The sequence below is a fragment of the Hyaena hyaena genome, unplaced genomic scaffold (genome assembly GCF_003009895.1).
Source record: "Hyaena hyaena isolate Hyena2069 unplaced genomic scaffold, ASM300989v1 scaffold_61, whole genome shotgun sequence".
Classification (NCBI taxonomy): domain Eukaryota; kingdom Metazoa; phylum Chordata; class Mammalia; order Carnivora; family Hyaenidae; genus Hyaena; species Hyaena hyaena.
In genome coordinates this window covers 326400-349139 of record NW_024080693.1, presented here as the reverse complement: position 1 = coordinate 349139, position 22740 = coordinate 326400, and the positions used below count along the sequence as shown (strand labels likewise).

General features: G+C 43.5%; 1 protein-coding gene across 2 annotated transcripts in view; it reads left to right on the top strand.

The window, feature by feature from the left end:
• The first annotated feature begins 2727 nt into the window (after positions 1 to 2727).
• The window catches only part of GARRE1 (granule associated Rac and RHOG effector 1), a 77139-nt gene continuing 57126 nt past the window's right edge, over positions 2728 to 22740 (top strand). Inside the window, exon 1 of one of the 2 annotated variants that reach the window (XM_039231918.1) lies at positions 2728 to 2768. The gene's annotated coding sequence lies outside the window, so the exon portion shown is untranslated. Of the gene's footprint in view, positions 2769 to 9707; positions 9734 to 22740 lie in introns of those variants that run through there. The other variant, XM_039231921.1, reaches the window with a different exon arrangement.

The window sequence follows — 22740 nt, the reverse complement described above, 5'->3', positions numbered from 1 at the left end:
TTCTATCAACTGGATCCTCCTCTCTGACATTGAAATGTGTGTAAACCTCTTCCACCTTATTTAAGGAAAAAAATTTTAATGCTTTACTTACGTAGAGAGAGAGCACGCACACATGCGTGCACACATGGAGGGGCAGAGGGAGAGCGAGAGGATCCCAAGCAGCCTCCATGCTGTCAATTCAGAGCCCTACACAGGGCTCGAACCCATGAACTGTGAGATAACAACCTAAGCAGAAATCAAGAGTCAAATGCTTAACCGACTGAACCACCCAGGCGCCCCTAAATCTCTTCCATTTTAAAAAAACAGACACTGGGGCACCTGGCTGGCTCAGTTGATGGAGCACGCAACTCTTAATGTTGGGATCCTGAGTTCAAGCCCCACATTGGACGTAGAGCTTACTTAAAAAAAAAAAAAAAAAAAGTCACCGAAAGGCCTCTCTTCAATCTAAACTCAACCTTTAGCTCCTACCTACAGCTTCAATGACCAGCTAATATTGCAATATAGTGAGTCAGGTGACTCCAGTGCATGTAAAAGTTTGGATTAGGGGCGCCTGGATGGCTTAGTTGGTTAAGTGTCCGACTTTAGCTCAGGTCACGATCTCACAGTTCGTGGGTTTGAGCCTCGTGTGGGCCCCGTGCTGTCAGCCCAGAGCTTGGAGCCTTCTCTTGATTCTGTGTCTCCCTCTCTCTTTGCCCCTCCCGCCACTCATACTTTCTCAAAAATAAACGTTAAAACATTTTTAAACTTATGTTTACATAATACCGTGGTCTATTAAGTGTGCAACATCATTATGTCTAAGAAAATGATGTACTTTACCTTAATTTTAAAAAATACTGTATTGCTAAAAAATGCTAACCATCATCTGAGTTTTCATTGAGTATAATCACTGATCGTAGATTATCATAACAAATACAGTAATAATTAAAAAGCATGAAATGTTGGGAGAATTACCAAAAGTGCACAGAGATACAAGGTGAGCAAATCCTGTTGGAAAAATAATGCCAATAACTAGCTCAATGTAGAGTAGCCACAAACCTTCAATTTGTAAAAAATCCCAGGTTTGCAAACTGCAATAAAGGGAAGCATATTAGAATGAGGCATATTTGTGTATAATGTATTAATAAAATCTAGGTGATAGTCAAACTTTTTCTGATGGAAGTTCAAAATCAAAAATGTAGAGGCCCTGATCTAAATCGGAAATTTTGCTTGGACAATTTTAATACTTTCCTGATCACTAGCTATCTAAAATATATATATATACATACAATTCACAGTTTTAGTCATTTCTTTAAATGTTTTATTTATTTCTGAGAGAGAGAGAGAGACAGCATGAGCAGGGGAGGGTCAGAGAGAGAGGCAGACACAGAATCTGAAACAGTCTCCAGGCTGTGAGCTGGCTGTCAGCACAAAACCTGATGCGGGGCTCGAACCCACAAACCATGAGATCATGACCTGAGCCAAAGTCGGATGCTTATCTGACTGAGCCACCCAGGCGCCCCAAGTCATTTTTAATTGTATAGTTTTGATGTGGTTGTGCATCATCACCACATCCATCTCCAGAACTTTTCATCTTCCCAAACTGAAACTCTGTACCCATTAAATATAAACTCCCCATGCTCCCCTCTCCCCATTCCCTGGCAACTACCATTCCACTTCCTGTCTATGAGCTTGCTTATTCTAGGTATCTCCTCTCAGTGGAGTTATAAAATATTTGTCCTTTTGAGACTGGCTTATTAGCATAATGCCTCATGATTTGTACATTTGTATCATGTGTCAGAATTTCCTTCCTTTTTAAGGTGGAATGGTATTCTGTTGCATGGATATACTACATCTTATCTACTCATCCATCAATGGACACTTGGGTGCTTCCACCTTTTTGACTTTTATGAAAAAGGCTGCTATGAACATGGGTGTAGAAATCTACATTCCCTTTTGCCTCCTCCTCGTCTCTAGTCCTTCTCTGCAACCGTAGTCCAAGTAATCCCTTTAAACCCACAAACATGGTAAAATCATCTCTTGCTTAAAACTAACTGGCTTCCCAGTGCTCTCAGGCAAAATCTGACAACCCCAGTTTCTTAAACACGAAGCCGTTGAAGACACCTGTTGTTTCTTCTGCCCTAACATGCTTTCCTCTCTGCTTCTCTAAGTTTTCTTCCTTCTCTCCTTTAGGACCTCAACTCCTGTTCTATTTCCTGGGCGAATCATTTCCTGATCACTCTCCTACACTAGGTCAGGGCACTCTGCCCACCTCCCTCTTTCACTTTCCCCTCCTACAACTTGTCACAATTGGCACTATCTCATCATGCGTATTTCTGACAATTTTATTGTTTCCACTGGAGAATAAACCAATGAGAGTGAGGGCATTACCCTGTTCCTACAGTGCCTGTCAGGACCTGGCATCCAGTAAGCACTCATTATTTGAGTAATCTGTTTCAATGATAAACCTGTGAGGACGTAGCTAACTCCTCCCGCCCGTAGGCCAAGCCACAGTGGAGGATAGGGGTGGCCCTGCAGGCTCTGGCCTACTGTCCTCAACCCCTGCCACCCCCCCACCCCCCACTAGCTGTCCCACTGGGAGGTCCTCGGTGCCTGGGGTAGGAAGCTCAGGGCCGCCCCCTCCCGGCTAGCGCAGAAGGGGTCAGCCGCGAGCCCCCGGTCCGCCTCCACTCCGGCGTCTGCCTGGGGCGGGGGCGGGGCCGGCCTGGAGACGTCACTTCCGGTGTACACAGCCGGTCCGGGCGGTGCGCTGGGGGCCGGGCGCGTCGCAGGTGAGGAGCGGGCGCGAGCGGGCACTCCGTGGCGCAGGCGAGCGGGCTGGTGGGTGGCTGGTGGGCTGTGGCCGGGGCTGGCGACTGCACGAGCTCGCAGACAGCCGCTCCGCTCGGGGCCGCGGGCTCCCGCCCCTTGCCCGTCCGCTGTGGAGGACGCCGGGCTCTGGGGGCGCTGGCCGGGCGGACGGAAGCCCGGAGGGGCCTCTTGGCTCGTGCCCGGGACTGGGGGCGCCGGGGTCCTCGGAGGACGCGGGACGGGAGGGGCGGGGGTCGCCTCCTCGGGCCACCGCGGCCGGGGAGGTCGGGCTGGCGCCGGCGCCCGTTCCCGGAAGCCGGCGGAGCGGTCCGCGGAGGCACGGCGGCCTGTGGGCGGCCGGGGTCCGCCGAGACTGGCTGGGGACGCGGCCCTCACGCCGCCCCGCGGCTGCCCGGCCGGCTGCGCGTACCTTCCCGGCGGTGCGGGACCACCGAGGAAAGCGGTTTTCCGGCTCTGCGGAGCCTGCTGGTCGGGCCGGGGGAGGTTCTCCGGGGACCCGCCAGGGCCGGGGCTGAAGGACCCACGCCTGTGCGGCGAGTGCAGGGTCAGGGGTGTGTCTTCCTGCTCCGCGCGGTGCGAGGAAAGAAGCATGTCTGGTGGGCATGATAAGAATTCTGTTTCTACTCCTCCAAGAATGTGCCAGGTGAACACTCAGGTTGGGGGTCCCCGATTTGAAAATAGCTTGCTTCCACACCTTCACCCCCATTATAAAAGCAATTCATCCTCCTCACATCCAAGACAACACAAAAAGTAGTACGACAATACTTTTTCAAATGACAAGTCATCCGCCAACCTACCACTCCGTGATGATCATTGCTAACGTACTGGTTATATCAATTAATACGGCGTATTTCACTTGTATTATCAGTTGTATGGACTTCATTGTATACCGTAATTTAACTAAGCCCTGCTGATACATAGGTAGATTGTTCCCAGTTGGTCACAAGATAATTTTCCCAAAAGGAATCGTCTGATTGTTTTAGAATACGTTTACAAATGAGGTCAAAGGTAACATTCATGTGAAAAATCGGTTATGATTGTTTCCTTTGTTGACACGTTTGAAAAATTCATCTCCAGCCCAGGGTTATAAAAACCTCCGTTCATTTTTGCTTCTCCTTCCATGCTTTTATTTTGATTTTTTTTTTCAGCTTAAAAATTTCTACTCAGAATTTCGTTTTGGTGTCAGACAGAAAATATTTTCCAAATGGTTAGTTGACCCAGTTTTATTGAATAAGCTCTGACTGCCATTTTATCATATTTTAGATCTGAAGTTCTCGGTATGTGTTTATAAGAGACTACTCACAAATGTGATATGTATATTTTGTGGAGACCGTTTTTAAATTTCATTCACAGGGTCTTTTCTTTTTTCTTAATAGTTTTCCTTTACAAGTCTAGGAAATATTTCATGTTTGGGTGTGTTTTTTTTTTCTCTTTTTGTCTTTAAAAGTGAAAAGTTTAGTTTATTGTTTCATTTGCTTTCATGCTGACAGGATAACAAACTCCATATGAAGAGTTCAGGTTTGTTGTGGCAACTTTTCAGTCTGGCATTTGAGATACTAATCTTCCTCTATTTTTGCACACGAATACGTAGGTTAGCATTGGAGACCAAGATAGAAAAGCTCTCAGATTCCCTTGGCAAGCCTCGATTTTTCAATCTAAAATTATCTCTGGATTTTTGGAAGACAGCATGTTTTAAGCATCCTTTAAAAAAAATTTTTTTAAACAAGTTGCATATGATTCTGCTGAAATCTTACTAAATGTTTATTCTGTTTCAATCCTGGAGCCTAATTCACCAGAAGCTTTATGTCAAGTGGGTCTTCCGAGACTGTAGGAAAATAATCGAATGTAAGAGCTAGTTGCCTGAGGCATCACATGGGTTGGGCGTCCAGTCTCTTTCTTTCCCTCCTGAGACTTTGTCCTTAGTGGAAAATGATGACCTTCCTCCCTGGACAAAGAAAGTTGGTTTGAATAAGGAATAGCTTTACTTTGGAGTTGCGGGGGGGGGGGGGGGGGGGGGGGGGGGGGGGGGGGGGGGGGGGGGGGGGGGTTGGGATGCCTTTTTCTCTTAGTATAAATTCACCAAGAGCCTGAATAAGTGAGGGGTTGTGCTTCAAATGTCTTCATGTCTATTGAAACTGCTCTTGAGACCCAATTGATAGATGCAGTGGCTGCTGCTTACTCATTTCCCTTGACCTTGACCGTAAATATTTGGCATGATGAGCCAGATTTTCTCGCTGTTGTCAGTCTCCTCTTGGTTGGACTTCTTGACGTGGCGCCGTTGTGGTCCTTTTCTTAACTTTGTGACTGTGCTTTTTCACTTGTCTTTGTTGGTTGTCTTCCCACATCTGTGAGCATTTTCCAAGGCTTAGCTTCATGCCTCTACCTCTTTTCCCCAAAAAACATGCTCCTTCGGACTTTCCAGTATGAGAGAACCACTTCACCCCCTCACTCCTGTCTTCATGCAGTGACCCCCCCAACTCACACTTTGCTGCAAGTCATTTCTTTATCTCCAACAGACCCCTGGTCATGTTTCGAGGCTATGCTTTCTCCAGGTGAGGGAGCCCTTCATTACTTCCCAAAGTGGCCTTTCATGTCTGTAAGGACCTATCTCACTGCATTTTCCTTCTAGATTTTAGTTGTATTTGCTGTTTGCTTTCTGTCCCTTTAACATGATTTAGACTTTTTTTTTAAGTTTTTTTTTTAATGTTTTATTTATTTCTAGGAGAGAGAGAGACAGCGTGAGCAGGGGAGGGACAGAGAGAGAGGGAGTCACAGACTGAAAACAGGCTCCAGGCTCTGAGCTGGCAGTCAGCACAGAGCCCGACGCGGGGCTCAAACCCACGAATCGCGAGATCATGACCTAAGCGAAAGTCAGACGCTTAACCGGCTAAGCCACCCACGCGCCCCTGATTTAGACTTTGTATATTTACTCTTAGGGACTTCAGGCATAATCTGGTCCCATCCTGGATGAGAAAGATGAGACCCAGTGATTTTATTCATTAACTCACATTTATAGAATACTCGCAGAATGGACCAGTTACTATAGTGGGAAACTGGAATACAGAGCTGAAAGGCACAGCCTGAACGAGAAGGCCAAATAAACAATTGCCATAAAGTATCGCCTAGGAGTGGGGAGACGCATAATAAACTCCACCAGGTTTCAGAGATCTTGCCTGTCCGGTTCACTGCTATTCTCTCCAGGACCTAGAAGGCAGTGTTCTAGGAACAATCAAGTATTTGTTGAATGAATCAGTGATCATCTGAGAAAGAAATGAGAATAAAACAACTGTCTATAGAAAAGATGTAAACCAAGAGACATTTTGTAAGTGTCGTTTAGAGAATTTCAGGGAAAACTTTAAGTTCAACAAAAATGACCCAGCTATAACCCCAGGAAGGCATGTCTGGAATGTGTTTGTAGCCAGAATGCTTAAACTTAATTTTGTATCCTCAAAAGAAAGACTACATCTCTAGGAGAAGGGTGGGGTGGTGTCTGAAAATTGGGGTTGCAAGTCCAAGAGAGGACGTGGGTGACATGTCTGTAGCACTGCCGGGGGCTCTGGCCAGAGAGCTGTGTACAGTCCGTCCGTGAGCCTCTGCACCACCAAGCAGATGCATCTCTTTTGATGCCTCTACCCAGGAGAATCTTTGCCTTGCTTCGCTTCCCTACTCCTGATACCTTCTGATTAGAACTTGGCTTCCCATGGAGATTTCCTGCCAAGGAGAGACTCTGAATGGTTGAGACCTCCATTTGCAGACTGCTCAGATCAGATCCTCGTCTTGGGTCCTGGCTAATCTCTCTGTTTGCTATTCTGTAGAATGGGGGTAATAGTAGTACTTTCCTCTTTGCTGCCTGGCATCTGGTAAGTGCTCAGTAAATATTAGCTTTCACCAGTGTTTCTAAACTTTGTAACTGGCTTTCTGGTTCATACATAGTCATCTTTGGGTGACCTGAATTGGTTGCCCTGGACCTGCTTGTTCCTGGGTGCACTGACAAAACCAAGGACCAGAAGGGGTAGTCGTGATAGATACAGTCTTCGCAAACTGCTCATCCAGACAGTCCATCTGCAGTCTTCAGGGAAGATTCCCTGGAGAAGGATGGGCTTGAGCTGAGTACTGTGGGAGGACGTGAGTTCACCACAGTGAGGGGAGAGGACTTTTAGGGAGGGCTGTGACAGGTACACAGGTGTAGAGGTGAGCAGGCTGAGGTTTGTGAGCTGTAGAGTTTTAAGGTAAAGGATGGACAGGTATGAATAAGGAAGTAGAGGGAAATGATATTGGAGAGGAAAGTGGGGCCAGCTCTTGAAACAGTTAAGACAGTATATAACTTATTGGGCACTAACAGTGTGTCGGGTGTTATGTTAATCTCTTAGACTCATTTTGCTAGCCAGGTTTGGTGTCACATGTTTTGTGTGTATTACCTTGTTTAGTCTTTACAACAGCCCCATGAAGTAGATCCATATATGACAGAAGTGACCTGTCGAGTGTCAGCTGGTTGGTGTCTGCCTGGTGGTGATTCAGTCTGCACATCTCTGCAAGGCTAACCCTGGGTATCTTTTGTACATTTAAAAGCCTTTGTGACTCCTCTGTTTCCTGATGAAGTCCATGCCCACCGAGATCCTCTGACCTTATGGAACCATCTTGGGTTAAAATGTGAAAATATATGTATCTTAGCATTGAATAAAAATGATATAGGTATAGATATGCATCAAGCTCAGACATTCAATGAAAAAGGCAAGATGAAGAACACTATCTATGGGCCCATTTGTGTAAAAGAGAGAGAGAGAGAGATACACATGAAATAGTTTTGTTTTGGGGTGGGTTTTTTTTTTCTAAGTAGACTTCACACCCAGCACGGAGCCCAACATGGGGCTTGAACTCATGACCCTAAGATCAAGACCTGAACTGAGATCAAGAGTCAGATACTTAACCGACTGAGCCATTCAGGTGTCCCATGAAGTAGGTTTCTTAGTGTAGAAAAAAAAATTTCTGGAATGATAGAAAAGAAACACTGGTTGCCTTTGGGATGAGGCCCCAGAAATCTAAGCTGTTAGACTGACCTAGCTTTTTCTCACATACACTATATGATTTTCTTTTCACTGTATATGTGTATTCTATTTTCAATTAAAAGTTAATAAAAGCAAATTTTTATATTATTTTTAAATTTTTTAATGTTTTATTTATTTCTGAGAGAGAGAGGGGCTGCATGAGCAGGGGAGGGTCAGAAAGAGGGGGTGACACAGAATCTAAATCAGGCTCCAGGCTCTGAGCTAGCTGTCAGCGCAGAGCCCTACACGGGGCTTGAACCCACGAACCGTGAGATCATGACCTGAGCCGAAGTCAGACGCTCAACCGACTGAGCCACCCAGGTGCCCTAATAAAAGCAAATTTTTAAATATTTGCCATGTATGTAGCAGTCATTAAGAGGGGGGAATGTAGCATAGATGTTGAGAACAAGGACTCTATCCATACTGCTTGGATTCAGTTCCTGCCTCTGCCACTTACAAGTCATTAATCTCAAAGTCACACAGCCCCTCCTTACCCCGTTTTACCCTGTCTGAAAAGGGGTGAGTCTGCCCTAGCCACCCCCTGGAGTTATGGTGGGGCGTAAATGAGTCGGTACTTATGAAGCCCTTAGAACAGTTCCTGACCAGTGTGTTTTGTGGTGGTGGTGCTGTTACAGCCTTGTATTGTGCACCGCGGTTCGTGTGAATGTGGGTCCAGCCTCTCTCTGTGCACTTGGATTTCATGCGGAAAGGGAAGGCATACAAAGCTAACAAAAACCTATGGCAGTGGAGGCTGCGGGAGCTCACGACAGGCTCTGGGAACTGACGGGGCCCGAGATGGTTTCCTCCAAACAGCGGATTTTAAATCGGGGTAACATCTAGAAAAAGTGACATGAGAGGAAAGGGAACACAGGGACTTGTTTCAGGGGTGATCTGTGCCCTAGACAGACAGAGAAATGAGACAGGCAGGGGGCTGAAGGGAGCCTGGAACTGGGGTATGACATGTGGTGGGACGTCATCGTTACATTGCAGACTCTTTCTCAACATATATAAAATAATGATATGATTTGTAAATAACATCCTAGTTGTGATGAAATGTGGTGCTTGTACCTTGATCTTTGAAGTGACCATGAGGTAGGTGTTCCTGTGTAATATATTTAATGAATCCCTTAATGAAGAACATGTGGGCTGCTTCCAGGTGGGTGCCCATAGGCAAAGCTGCCAGTGAGTGTCTTGGATACAGGCCTCTACATTTACTGAGTCTGTTTCTAGGATTCATTCCTAGATGCCATCACTTTTTTTTTTTTTTTTTTAACTGTTTGACTGTGTGCCTTGTGTCTGGGCCACAGTCTGATAGATGCTTTTTCAAATTGGGTTATTGCAAAGAGGGTTAATGGGATAGTTTTTTGAGTGCAAAATTAGAGCTAGATATTACCTGGGGAAAAAAATCTAAATTTTCTTATTAGAAATAATTTTGGGAATAGGTGCTAGCGAGGTGGTAATTACGATGGGGAGCCTGGGAATCCCTGAGTATTCCCCCTACCCCACCCCCCAGGTCCCAGAGGTGGATGCCTGAGAACAGGCAGAGGAGACCTGGCCTGGCTCCCAGACTCTAGTGCTACTGGCTGTGGTAACCTGGGCAGGGAAGGCAGAGTGGTCCCTCTGTCGAGCTCCCAAAGACCTAGCCTGCCCCTGGGTCTCAGGGTCGCAGAGAACGCAGCCACATCCCTGTGCTTCATAATGCGAGGCATTCCCATGGCAGCCTTGTCCTGGCTCCTCTTCCTTCAGCTAGGGGCTGAAGAGGAGGGAGTGGTGGGCCGGGAAATGGGAGGCGCCAGGACCTCCTTCCCTCTGGAGGACACAGGACAGGCCTCTTAGTTTGTTGCCAGGACCTTGAGCGTTGGGGCCAGAGCAGCAGGAAGGTAAGTACTATTTTTGCAAAATGTTGTAACTCTGTGGTATTTTGAAGAGGAAAACTTTGGTGTTTTCGCTAACAGTGAGGCAGCGTGAAGAATTTCACTAGAAGATAAAATGCTTCCTTCATGACTAGTGCCCAGCCTCTTTCAGAGCGGATAGCTCCAGTTCCTGAGTGAGACTCAAGGTGGGCCAGGTACTGCAGTTTATGGAGTTAGGCCTCACCACTGTACTGAAGAAACTGAGGCAGAGTTCAAAGAAACGGAGGCGTAGATTAGTGTCATGCACTCAACTGATAATTACTGAGAACAAAGATTCATATCTAGGTCAGTCTGACTCCCAAACCCATACCGACAACTACTTGCACTTTGTCAGTGCCTGTTTCCAGGAAATCTCTTAGTGTTGGAGCCTCTTACCTACAAGATAAAAGCATGAGCTTTTTTTCCCCATTAGGTTGTAAGCTCCTCGAGAACAGGAATTGTGTCTGTTTCATTCACTGCTGTATCCCCAGTGCCGGGAGCGGTATCGTGCACATTATAGGACCTCAGTAAATGCTTGAGCATGTGAGGCCTCATGGCCTGGAGAAGTGGCAGAGCCTGGTGGTAAGCCTCTGCAGGCCTGCTCTTTAGGGCTGTCTTCCCTGCCTGGGGGAAACGGGAGGGATGGAGAGGGGGCTTTTTGAATGTCCTCACTGCTAATTATCTGACCGGCTGGGATGTTTGTGAGCTAGAATGGGGTCTCTCTGCCTTGACTCTGACTTGTTCTTTTTGAGAGATGGGAAGGCTTGCTGGGTGTGCAGAATTGGAGGCAATGTTCCCAACTTGGAGGCAGGAGCTGGGTAATTATCCATTGATAAAATTTTTCAAGGCTGCCTTAAATTTTCAGAAACGGTCCTGAATCTGAAGTGTATTTATTTAAAATTTGTATAATTCCTCTCCACAGTAAGAGAAATAATTTATAGAATACAGTTTGACTTACCCATTTGTATATAAGCTTCTTGATAAATACTTGTTTTTCCCCACTTGATGTTAATTTTGAATAGGTTCCACAGTGCAGATTGTTAAGAATGAGTAGCACTATTAAGTTTTCATAAATAACTTTCTAATGGATACATTAGTTTTCATTAGTTCAGTTTGATTTTATGTTTGGAAACTTTGTGAATAACGACTGCTAAAACTAGGCTCAAACAGAGCTGAATGGATCAAGGATTTTTCATGCTATAATATACTAACAAAAATAAACCAGAGTTTTTTAATAGATGTAGATTTGGGGGAATGTTTTAATAATTTGGGTTCAAAAAAATTACATCAGTGCTTGTGTTTTTTAAAAAATGATTGACTGCAGTCAACTTTACTTCAGTTTAGAAAAAAGATGGACTTTAAATCATTCTCCTTGATTTATACCTGAATTTCATTCAGCAGCAAAATTTGTTGTTGTGAATGTTTTCATAGTACGGCTGCATTTGATGTGAAAAATATTTTTTCGATAATTGTTATTAAGATTTTTTAAAATATTTTTATTTATTTCTAGGAGAGAGAGAGAGACAGCGTGAGCAGGGGAGGGTCAGAGAGAGAGGGAGACACAGACTCTGAAATAGGCTCCAGGCTCTGAGCCAGCAGTCAGCACAGAGCCCGACGGGGGGCTCGAACCCACGAACCGCGAGATCATGACCTAAGCGAAAGTCGGATGCTTAACCGACTAAGCCACCCAGGCGCCCCTGTTGTTAAGATTTTTTTTAATGTTTATTTATTTTGTGAGAGAGAGCGCGCACACAAGCAGGGTAGGAGCCGAAAGACAGGTAGAGAGAGTCTCAAACAGACCCCATGCTGCCCGCACGGAGCCAGATACAAGACTCCAACTTGAACCGTGAGATCATGACCTGAGTTGAAATTAAGAGTTGGTCACTTAAACTGACTGAGCCACCTAGGTGCCCCAGTGTGAAAAATCGTAATGGTCCAGGATCATTTTGGTTTATAAATAAAAACCTGGTTTTACCTGAGCAAAGTTTCTCAGAAGTTTCAGCACCAACTTTATTTACTTATCCTTTGGTGATATGTGGTAGTTATTTGTAGAGAAGCCTTTTCTTGTCAAGGCTTTGCCAACTGCACCACCCCTGCTTTTCCTTCTTTTGAAGATTTCCATTTAATAAAGGTTTTTTGGCTCAGAGTGTTCCTCTAATAAAATTCTTTCAGAATTTCTATACTTGTTTTGTTTTAAAGGCAACAGGTTTTGAGTCACTCTTTTGATTTTATAAGACTAAACACAAGACTTAGAATACAGTAGGTTGATTCATTATGAAAAATTCAGTAGGTAGCTAGATCTCTCCTCAGGAGAACCCATAATGGGTTTTTCCCCCATTAAATTTTCACCATTTTTCTTGGTATGAAACTAAATATATGGCGATTACCATCCATTTCGTTGACTTTTCTACTTACTTACATGCTGTTTAAAAAAATAAACTAGTTTTGAGGCACCTGGGTGGCTCAGTTGGTTGAGTGTCCAACTTCAACTCAGATCATGATCTCCTGGTTTGTGGGATCGAGCCCCATGGCGGGCTCTGTGCTAACAGTGCTGAGTCTGCTTGGGTTTCTCTCTCTTCCCCTCTCCCCCTCTCCCTCCCTCCCTTATCCTGCACTTTTTCTCAAAATAAATAAATAAACTTAAAAAAAATAAACTAGTCTTTGATCTTCCTTTCTCTCCCAACTCCCAAAATACCCTCAATTTAAACAAAATTGCCCTTCATCTATATAACTATGTAACACATTTGGCCTTTTTTTTTTTTCTTTTCTTTTGCCTGTGCTATTTTGAAACTGAATTTCAACTCTGTTGACTTTATGGTTAGAAATATTTTTTCTTCTGCTTAAATTATCAGTTGTTTGTAGATTACTAAATTTAAAAAAAAAAGCTTTTCACATCCACTAATGACAGTTTGCTTTGTTATTATAGCGGAATGTCCTGTTTTGTGGTGATAAATGTTACAGTGTTACAGAGCAAGTGTCAGGACAGGAGGCGGCAGACATCACTGTGTGGAGACGGTTTCTTCCCGTCTTATACCAGTAGCTCCTTGACCGCAGGCACTGGTATCCTGGCTGCCTGGAGCATTCAGGCACCATTCACAGGGGTCAAGGTGTTGCTGCTGCAGGGTAGATATAGAAACACTGTTAACTATGGTAAATTTGGACATTGATTAGAGTTTCTATGTAGTTGGGGTTTTTTTCCTATGTCCTTGAGTTTCCATAGCTCAGTTTGGGATAAATGAGCTTCGGATTTTGTCAACCGATCAGTTATTCAATAAGTTTTTGTTTTGTATTAACAGTAGTTTTAGTAGTTATTTCTTGAACAGGAAAAAAAAATACCTTGGCCTCCTTAACACTTTTTCACTGACATGTTTTACTCTGACAGAACTTTCATGTTTCCGGAGTTGTTGCGTGATTCTTTAAATTGACATGCTTAGAATTAATTCCATGGAAACTGTGTCTGTATAATAGGCTAGTGTTCAGTTTTGCACATAGTTTTATTTGGGGGCAGTCTCCCAGGCACAGACATAATCTGGGCTTGGTGGACCCAGAAGTGTCACTTCCTTTCCTCTGGCTTTGGCTCTCCATGCCTGTCTTTCCATTTTGATGTTTTAATGATACCCTCCCTGCTCAGTGATTTGTGTTCAGGAAGCTAGGCAGTGATTACTTTTGTTTCTGCTTTGCGAACTTCCTCCCCCACTTCCTATTTTTACCAAGCAGCTACAGGAAATGAGGCAGCTCCTGGCTGGCTGCTGCTAAGCACTGATTTGGGGTGGCAGAGGACACGGCCTTAGGGCCTGCGCCATTTAAAGCATTTTCCACATAGTCCCTACTTCTTTCCTGTAGGAATCACAGGAACTTGCTTTTGTGATTGGGTCAAGGTGATGACGATGCCATGTCCTCCTTACCCTTGGTGTGCTGTGGTGTGTGTGCTGTGGTGTGGTGTGGCTCAGTAGGGGGCAACGCTTCTATGCAGTAGGTGAGAGGTTTTTTCCGTTTTATCAGTAGGACTAGCCTTGTGGCCCCACTGCTGTCCTGGGTGAAGAGTCTGGCGGAAGCAGAGGGTGGGCTGAAGGGACCTGTTCCAAGTAAGGCTGGAAAGATAGGTTCTGGTCACTTAGCGAGAGCCTTGCCTGGCAGGCTCAGAGGGGACTAAGGAGCCCTGTCTGCTCTCTAAGATCTTTGAACAGCGCCTTGGCCTTTGTGGTGTTCTCCTTCCTCTGAACTCATGGTATTTGCTCATGGTATTTGTTTTCTACGCCACTGTTCATCATTTACCCACTTGTTTTCCCAGGATAACTCTTAGTGTACTGTGGGCCTGTGATAGCTTAACTCATGTGGGAAGTTTGTATTCTCTTCCCAGAGAGAAGTAACTTTTTATACATTAGGAAACTTGAACACAGAAGGTGCTCAAAACATTTGTTGAGCAGTTTCTCAGCAGTGGCACCGTTGACATGTTGGGTTGGGTAACTGTCTTTGGATGAACAAGTGAGATGTCCTGTGCATCGAAGGATAGTTAGCAGCATTTCTGGCCTCTGCCCCCAGCACTTCCCCAGTTGTGATGACCAAAAAATGTTTGCAGACATTGCCAAATGCCCCCTGAGGTGTGTGTGTGTATCTGTGTGTGTGTATGTGTGTGAAGCATCCTCTCCTCCACTTGTTGAGAACCACTGTGGTAAAGGGTTGAATGCTGACTTCTACTTTTGTGAAATGGAACAAAATACAATGTTTGCTTCCGACTCTAAGGTATATCTTCCCTCTGTGTGCTTCCATTGAAAGAGCTGGGCCTGAGCATCTGACAGCTTGGCTTCTGGTCCTCACAGCAAGCATTCTCTCTCAGTCCTGTCTTGTTTGCTCCAGAAGACTACTGCGGGTATAAAGAAGAAAATGAGAGGCATTTAGAATGTAGCAGTAACAACAGCTAACATCTTTGGAGCAGGTGCTGTAGACCAAGGGAACAGAATTGGGGGGATTGAATGTAAGGGATTGAAAGCAAAGGGACCAGGACAGGGACCATCTGGGACAACATCTTGGGTTTAGGTTCATGGTTGGAGGTGCCTTTAACCAAGACAGTAAATACCGTAGAAGGAGCAGGGAATGAAAGGATGACTAGGTATAGTTTGAAGGACCCGAGGAGATGTCCCATGAGTCTAGTCCTGAGAGGGAAGGATCTTGACCAGAGTTGAATGTGGGTGTCATCAGCAATAGATACGGGTATGATCTCTTAAAGAGAGAGCTCTTTACTTTTCATTAATCCAGCTCAACTTCCTGTCACTTCCAAGGAGACTACAGCTTTAAGCCATATTCTCTAAGAGTGATAAACAGAATGTTGCCGTCTAGATATTTGGCAGAGGTGGAATCATGCTGTGGAGAGCTCCGCTTCTGGCAGCAGATAACCAGGCCCCAAACCCGGTTCTGTTGGTGACTCCTACCTTAGCCACGAGGCAAGAACCTGAAAAACTCACTTAACCCCTTTAGATGCTTCACCTACTTCACAGGGTCATTGAAAGAATTAAATTAGATAATATGTGAAGTGCATAGCACACAGCCTGGTACTGAGTATCCACTTGGTTCATGTCAGCTGTTTTTATTTTAGGATTCTAGCAAAGATTAAATGAGATTCTGTATCTAAAGCTCGGTTTAATGCTTGACAGGTCGTCGGTGCTTAATCGTCTGTTTTGTTGAGGAGTACTTGTGTGAACGTGGCATGTCATCGGTAGCTTTTTTTTTTTAATATTTTTTTTATTTATTTCTAGGAGAGAGAGAGACAGTGTGAGCAGGGGAGGGTCAGAGAGAGAGGGAGATACAGACTCTGAAATAGGATCCAGGCTCTGAGCCGGCAGTCAGCACAGAGCCCGACATGGGGCTCGAACCCACGAACCGCGAGATCATGACCTACGCGAAAGTCAGATGCTTAACCGACTAAGCCACCCAGGCGCCCCCCCCCCCTTTTTTTTTTTTTTTTAAGCAGATCCTTATTTCTAGCACTTAACTACTGCCTCTGTGGGCGGCAGCACTCACCGTATGAATGCTGTATAAAAATCAGCAGTATTATATAAATAAATGACGTACTAATCATTCATCAAATACCTGTTGAATGTTTACAGTGTACTTAACACTCTTGAATATCTTGAATGAGCTCGGTGATCCTGAGGGTTGGAGGTGGCAGGGAAACATGGAAACTGGGAGTGTGGTGCCGTATGTTACAATACAGCAAAGATGCTAAGATGTGGCCCAAAATCGGGTGTTATAGTAGCACACAGAGGGACTCCTAGCTCACTCTTTGCCAAAGTTGCTTCCCAGAGGAGGTGATTTCTAAGTTAGACTTCCAAGAGGAGAGCTCTCCAGGCAGAGGGAACTGAGCATGTAGATGGTAAGAGGGAAGATGGCACAAGCAAGATCTGGACAGTGGTGGGCAGCGCGGTGGGGGAAGACATCTGGGAAGGGTAGTGGACAGCCATAACTGATGTCAAGCAGCAGAATAGATAATTAAATTGGCTCTAGAACAATGACACTACAACCAGAATGGAGCAGTTCAGGAGTTTGGAAGGAGACTCCTCTGTAATCCCAGGAAGAGGGAAAGAAGATCAGAACTTTGGATTGGCAATAAAGATAGAAGGGAAAAGATTTGAGAGCTGTTAAGGAGGCAGGAACAGTACGACTGAATGATTAAGTGGCTGTAGAGGGGTGTGAGGAGTAGAGGATAAGTGTCCAGGCATCTGGCTCACAGGTAGAGATGGTGGATCAAGTAGGTAGGTGGTGATGTCATTCACTAAGACAGGAAAGTAGCAATGAAAGACTGAGGAAGGTTGGTTATGGGCACTTGATTTGGGGACCTGTCCAGAAGGCAGTTGGATATTTGGGGTCAGGAGCACAGGAGAAAGATCTGGCTAGAGAGATGGATTTGGGGATCCTCCCAGGGAGAGTATGTTGATAATGGAAACAGACAAAGCACAGCATAGAACTCGGGGGAACCACAGTGCTTCAGGTCTGTTAGGGGAGGAGTTGCTCACAGAGGCAGCTAAGAATGGCCAAGGGGATGGGAGTGGCGCTTAGGAGAGCGAGCATCTCCTCGGTCAGCATTGCCTCACTCTTCTCAGTGTGGTAACAGATAAGGGGAGCCAAAAAGTAGAGTCCTAGGACTCAGAGAACAAAGAACTAAATCTTTCAGGGATTTTCTCTTGCCTGAATAGATATTTTAAATTCATGAATGTTGAGAATAAAATTCTTCAAAGCATTTTTCTGGAGTGCATTTCTAAATATGGCTTGTGTCATTCTGAACTGACAAAAAACATGGAAATGATCGGGCTTTGAACTTCACAGACAATAACTTCACTAATCTCCCTGAAGAATTTCCTGTGGCGTCTCCACATTATCAAGGGTACGTTTAGATTTACATTGTTACGGACTGGAGAGGAGACAAAATATTCTGCATTTTTTTCTTTGAAAAGGGAATTGTTTATGAAGTGGTTCATCTTTATTTTTCTTTTATAACAGCTTTATTGAAATATAACTCACATACTCCAATTCACCCATTTAAAGTATATGATTCAGTGATTTTTAGTATCTTCAGAATTCTATAACCACCACCATAATCAATTTTAGAATGTTTTTATCACTCTGAAAAGAAACCTGGCCCGTTAGCAGTCATTCCTTACTCTTCTCATCCCCCAGCCCTAGGCAACCATTAATCTGCCTTCTGTCTCAGTGGATCTGTGTATCCTGAATGTTTCATATTAATGCAGTCCTATCGTATGTGGCCTTTTGTGTCTGGCTTCTTTCACTTAGCATAACATTTTCAGGGCTCATATGTGTTGTAGCACGTATCAATGCTTCATACCTTTTTATGCCTGAATAATATGCCCTTGCATGGCTACACTACATCTTCTTTGTTCATTCATCAGTTGATAGACATTTGGGTTGTTTCCACTTTTTTTTAATTTTTTAAATCTTGGGGCACCTGGGTGGCTCAGTCAGTTAAGCATCTGACTTCAGCTCAGGTCATCATCTCGCGGTTTGTGGGCTTGAGCCCTGTGTCAGGCTCTGTGCTGACAGCTCGGAGCCTGGAGCCTGCTTCGGATTCTGTGTCTCCCTCTTGCTCTGCCCCTCCCCTGCTCATGCTCTCTTTCTGTCTCAAAAATAGATCAGAGCAGGGGAGGGGCAGAGTGAGAGGGAGACACAGAATCTGAAGCAGGCTCCAGACTCCGAACTGTCAGCACAGAGCCTGACATGGGGCTCGAACTCACCAACCACGAAATCATGACCTGAGCCGAAGTTGGATGCTCAACAGACTGACCACCCAGGTGCCCCAACTTTTTTACAATTATGAATAATAAACTTCATATACAGGTTTTTTGTGTAGACATGTTTTTCCTTTCTCTTAGGTGTATACATAGGTGTGGAATTGCTTGGTTATTGGTAATTCTGTTTTTAACCTTTTGAAGTAATGCCAGTCTGCTTTCCAGAGTATCTGCACCATTTTACATTCCCACAGATAGTATGTGAGGAGTCCAGTTTCTCCACATCGTCACCAACACTTGGTATTGTCTGTCTTTTTTATTAAAGCCATCCCAGTGGTTGTGAAGTGGTATCATGGTTTTAACTTGCATTTCCTGGAGAGCTAATGATGTTGAGCATCTTTTTATGTGCTTATTGCCCATTTGTGTATCTTTTTCGAAAGGTTCATCTACATTTGATCATTAATTTTGGCAAGGTAAATTAAGTTGCAAAACCTGAAACTGAAAGAACAGATGAATGTATTTGACTAGAGAAATTAGGTGTGTGTGTACATGCATGTGCGTGCACATAGTGAAAGATGTGTAAACAGATGTAAAAGATAAAGGACAGGCTCCCCAGAGAAATCAGCAGCACTCTCCACCCGCCTGTACTCTTCACTTGTGAAGAAATGGGGTGCTTGATGATCCTGTTACCTAGCTGTGACTTCAGAAGTGGAGGCCATGATCTCTGCCTTCTTCCCTTTAGCACTTAAGTGCCCAGATACTGCCACCACTGCCAGGTTTCTGTAGAACAGTGACCTGACAAGTAGAGAAGTAGCTTGACACATGGGCGAACATGTTGAACCATGTATCAGAATTTCTTTCCTTTTTAGGCTTAATGATATCCCATTGTATGGTTGTACCACATTTTGTTTATCCATTCTTCCATTGTTGGACATTTGTCTTATTTCCACCTTTTAGCTGTTTTGAATAATGCTGCTATGAACATCAGTGTACAAATATCTATTCAAGTTCTTGCTTTCACTTCTTTTGTATATATACCGAGAAGTGAAATTGTAGGATCATATGGTAATTATACGTTTAATTATTTGAAGCACCGCCATATTGTTTTCCACAGCGGCAGTACCATTTTATATACCCACTGATGATGCCCAGGGCTCCAATTTTTCCACATCCTCGCAAACATGTTATTTTCTGTGTGTGTGTGTGTGTGTGTGTGTGTGTGTGTTTTCTTTTTGTAATAACCCTCCTAATGGATTTGTAGTGGTGTGTCATTGTGGTTTTGATTTGCAATTTCCTGATGTTCAGTGATGTTGAGCATCTTTTCATGTGTTTATTGGCCATTTGTCTATTTCTTTGGACAAATATCTGGTCACATCCTTTGTCCATACTGAAACTAGATTGTTTGGTTTGGGATTTTTGGTTTTTGTTTTTGTTCTGTTTTTTTATTTTGAGTTGTATGTAGTCCTCTATATACATTTAATATATCCTGGATATTAATCCTCTTTCAGAGGCATGATTTACATATATTTTCTCCCATTCTGTGGGTTGCCTTTTCACTCTGTTGATAGTGTCCTTTGATGCATAATAGTTTTAATTTTGATGAGTTCAGTTTGTCTATTTTTTTTCCTTTGTTGCCTGTGCTTTGGTGTTTTATCCAGGACATCATTGCCAAGTCCAAACTCATTAATTTTTATGTATTTAATGAATTTTGCTTTAGGGGAGTATCTATCTATTTATTTATTTATTATGCTTAAATTGTCCCATTATTGGCCATTAATACAGCTTATTCTCCAGGTTAAGTCTGAGTCCTTTTGACAGGAGTCACAATAGAAGAATTCCTTGCTTTCTGGCCTGATAAGAATTCTGGCTTATCTTTTTTGTTTCTGACCCCAGATCTATCAGCCATTTGTATAAGGAGCTCTGGTTTTAGGGGTGTTAGGGGCATTCATTACAACTGAGATGTGAATCCTTCTAGGACTTTTTAGTAAAGTAAACCTGTACATTTTGGAAAGAAAAAGGTAAATCGTGATTTCAAGCTAAAATCTCAAAATCAGAGGAATCGTTAAAGGATTTTTATTTCTTTGATCTTATATTTGTGTCTGTTCTCCTTTGTTGGCAGTAACACCAAAGAGTTATAGTAAAAATACTGTTTTCAACTTGAAATAATCCTTCTCTGTGTGGTTATGCCACCAATTTGATAAATAGTTTAGGTTCTTTTTTTTTTTTATTTTTAGGGATTGTTTTCTTTTTGATTTACTTTTGTTTTTTTAATTGTACAAAGCATTTACTTGGTCCTGAAGATAAAACTATAAAGCAAGGTAGATTGAGAGAAATATGGCTTCCTTCGATGCTCTTGTTCTTCTCTGTACCACACAGGTAACATTTTTATTGTTTTTTTTGTTTTTGTTTTTGTTTTAAATATTTTATTTATTTCTAGGAGAGAGAGAGAGAGAGACAGCGTGAACAGGGGAGGGTCAGAGAGAAAGGGAGTCACAGACTGAAACAGGCTCCAGGCTCTGAGCTGGCAGTCAGCACAGAGCCCGACACGGAGCTCGAACCCACGAACCGCGAGATCATGACCTAAGCGAAAGTCGGACGCTTAACCGACTAAGCCACCCAGGTGCCCCTACATTTTTATTGGTTTTTGATTTATTCTTCTATTGCTTACTTTACTATAAGCAAATGTGTGTGCATGTCTCCTGCACCCTACTTCACTCTCATTTTATTTTTCCCTTGCTTTTCATTTTAGCGATCATATTTCTTTTTAACACTTTTTTTTTTTTAATTTTTTTATTTATTTCTAGGAGAGAGAGAGAGACAGCGTGAGCAGGGGAGGGTCAGAGAGAGGGACTCACAGACTGAAACAGGCTTCAGGCTCTGAGCTGGCAGTCAGCACGGAGCCCGACACGGGGCTCGAACCCACGAACCGCGAGATCATGACCTAAGCGAAAGTCGGACGCTTAACCGACTAAGCCACCCAGGCGCCCCACGATCATATTTCTTACTTTCAAGAATTATTTCTTGATTTTTGCTTCCTTTATGGTTTGCTTGCTTTTGTTTAAGGATGCATTATCTGATATCTTTCTGAGGATACCAGTTTGAATTTCATTTCAGGGACTTAAAATATATGTTTCTTCTGGAGTCTGATCTGCTTCTCATCTTAGGTGTCCTTTTTTGTCCTCTGATTGTTGGGGGGGTTGTTTTGTTTTTTGTTTTTTTGGGGGGTTTTTTGTTTTTGTTTTTGTCTACTGTCTGATGATCCTTATCAATGAAGAACTGGGTTGATGATACAGGTAATTGAGAACAGGTTCCTGTTTTTCCAGCAGTCCTTTCGCCTTAGGAGGAGTTAACTGATTGAATGACCACCAGTGGGAAGTATGGAGGAGATCAAGTCGATGAACCTATTTCCCACTCCTGATTTCTGTACCTGCTGACTCAAAGCTGGGCGTTTATCCAGCTTCTCCAGGAAAAAAGGCCTTTGGCTCTGCATGTTCTGGGAAGTGTTTAGCTCAGCTGTGGTCTGTATCATACAGTTCCCTCTGCCTTCTCTTCATCGTCTGGAAAGTGACCGGCATTTAAATAGACTGTATCCCTCAGCCCTTCTCATCACTGTTATGTTGTGATTCCCTTATGAATGTCTTTATGGTTATTTCATTAGGATTTGGGGCCAGTGGGAAGGTAAGTACGTGTGCCTGTTTATTTAGCCTGTCATCCTAAAGTAAAGCTCCTTTGTGCTATACCGCCGTAGAGAACAGGACTGCTTTTCACTCCCATTTTCTCTCCTGGCTTCATGACTGAGATAGGTTTAAAACTATTCTCTGTGTTCACAAATCATACCTATCACATCATTGAAACATGTGATGCCTCCTGCCCTGAGATATGTAGATTTCTACTCAGTTCAGTGGTTGGGAGACTTTAAGGACCTTTGTTTGTACTTTTTTCCAAACAAGCAGAGATAACAAGGCCTGCTTACTCTCACTTATCATATGGGAATGATAATAAGTTCATCATTTAGTGCTCAGGATGTACCAGATGTTATTCTATGTGCTTTCTGTGTATAAACTCATTTAACTTCATAACAGTAGTTACTGTTGTTACTCCTATCTTACAGACCATGAAACTGAGGCACAGAGAGGTTAAAGAACTTGCCACGGCCACATAGCTGGTAAGTGGCAGAGCCAGGATCCCACCCAGTTAGCCAGTCCCCAAGATCACTCTCTTAAGCCACCATACTTTCTATAAAGGGAAGCTCTTCAGATTTTCTCAGGCTGACCTTACTTTGTCTAGTTTCCAGCATGTTCTTTGTTATTGTTTGAAATAGAATTGCTGATGAATTCGATTGCGGAAAGGAAGGTTTTAAATGATAGAATCAGGTCTGGGTTCAGTTTTAATCTATTGAGAATTTAGCAAACTACCGTGGTGTTGAAAAACGTGACTTATCTACTAAAATGTCCTCTTCAGCTGTGTTTGTGAATCTTAGGAAGCATTATAACCTATGAATAAAATGACTTAAATCTTACAAGTCTTGACTACAACTAACTTCTGAGGTCTTTCACAATATATATTGATTTCTACAATGCATATGAATAATGGATTTATAAGTGATGAATATTTTCCCAGTGAAAATTCTGTTTAAGAAAATACAGAAATGTCCTTAAGGGACCGATCATATTTTAGCCCTTCAGGCAGATGAATATGGGGTGAAAGCATTAGAAAAATATTAAGCGTTGAGAAGAATTTTATGTACAAAAATAACAA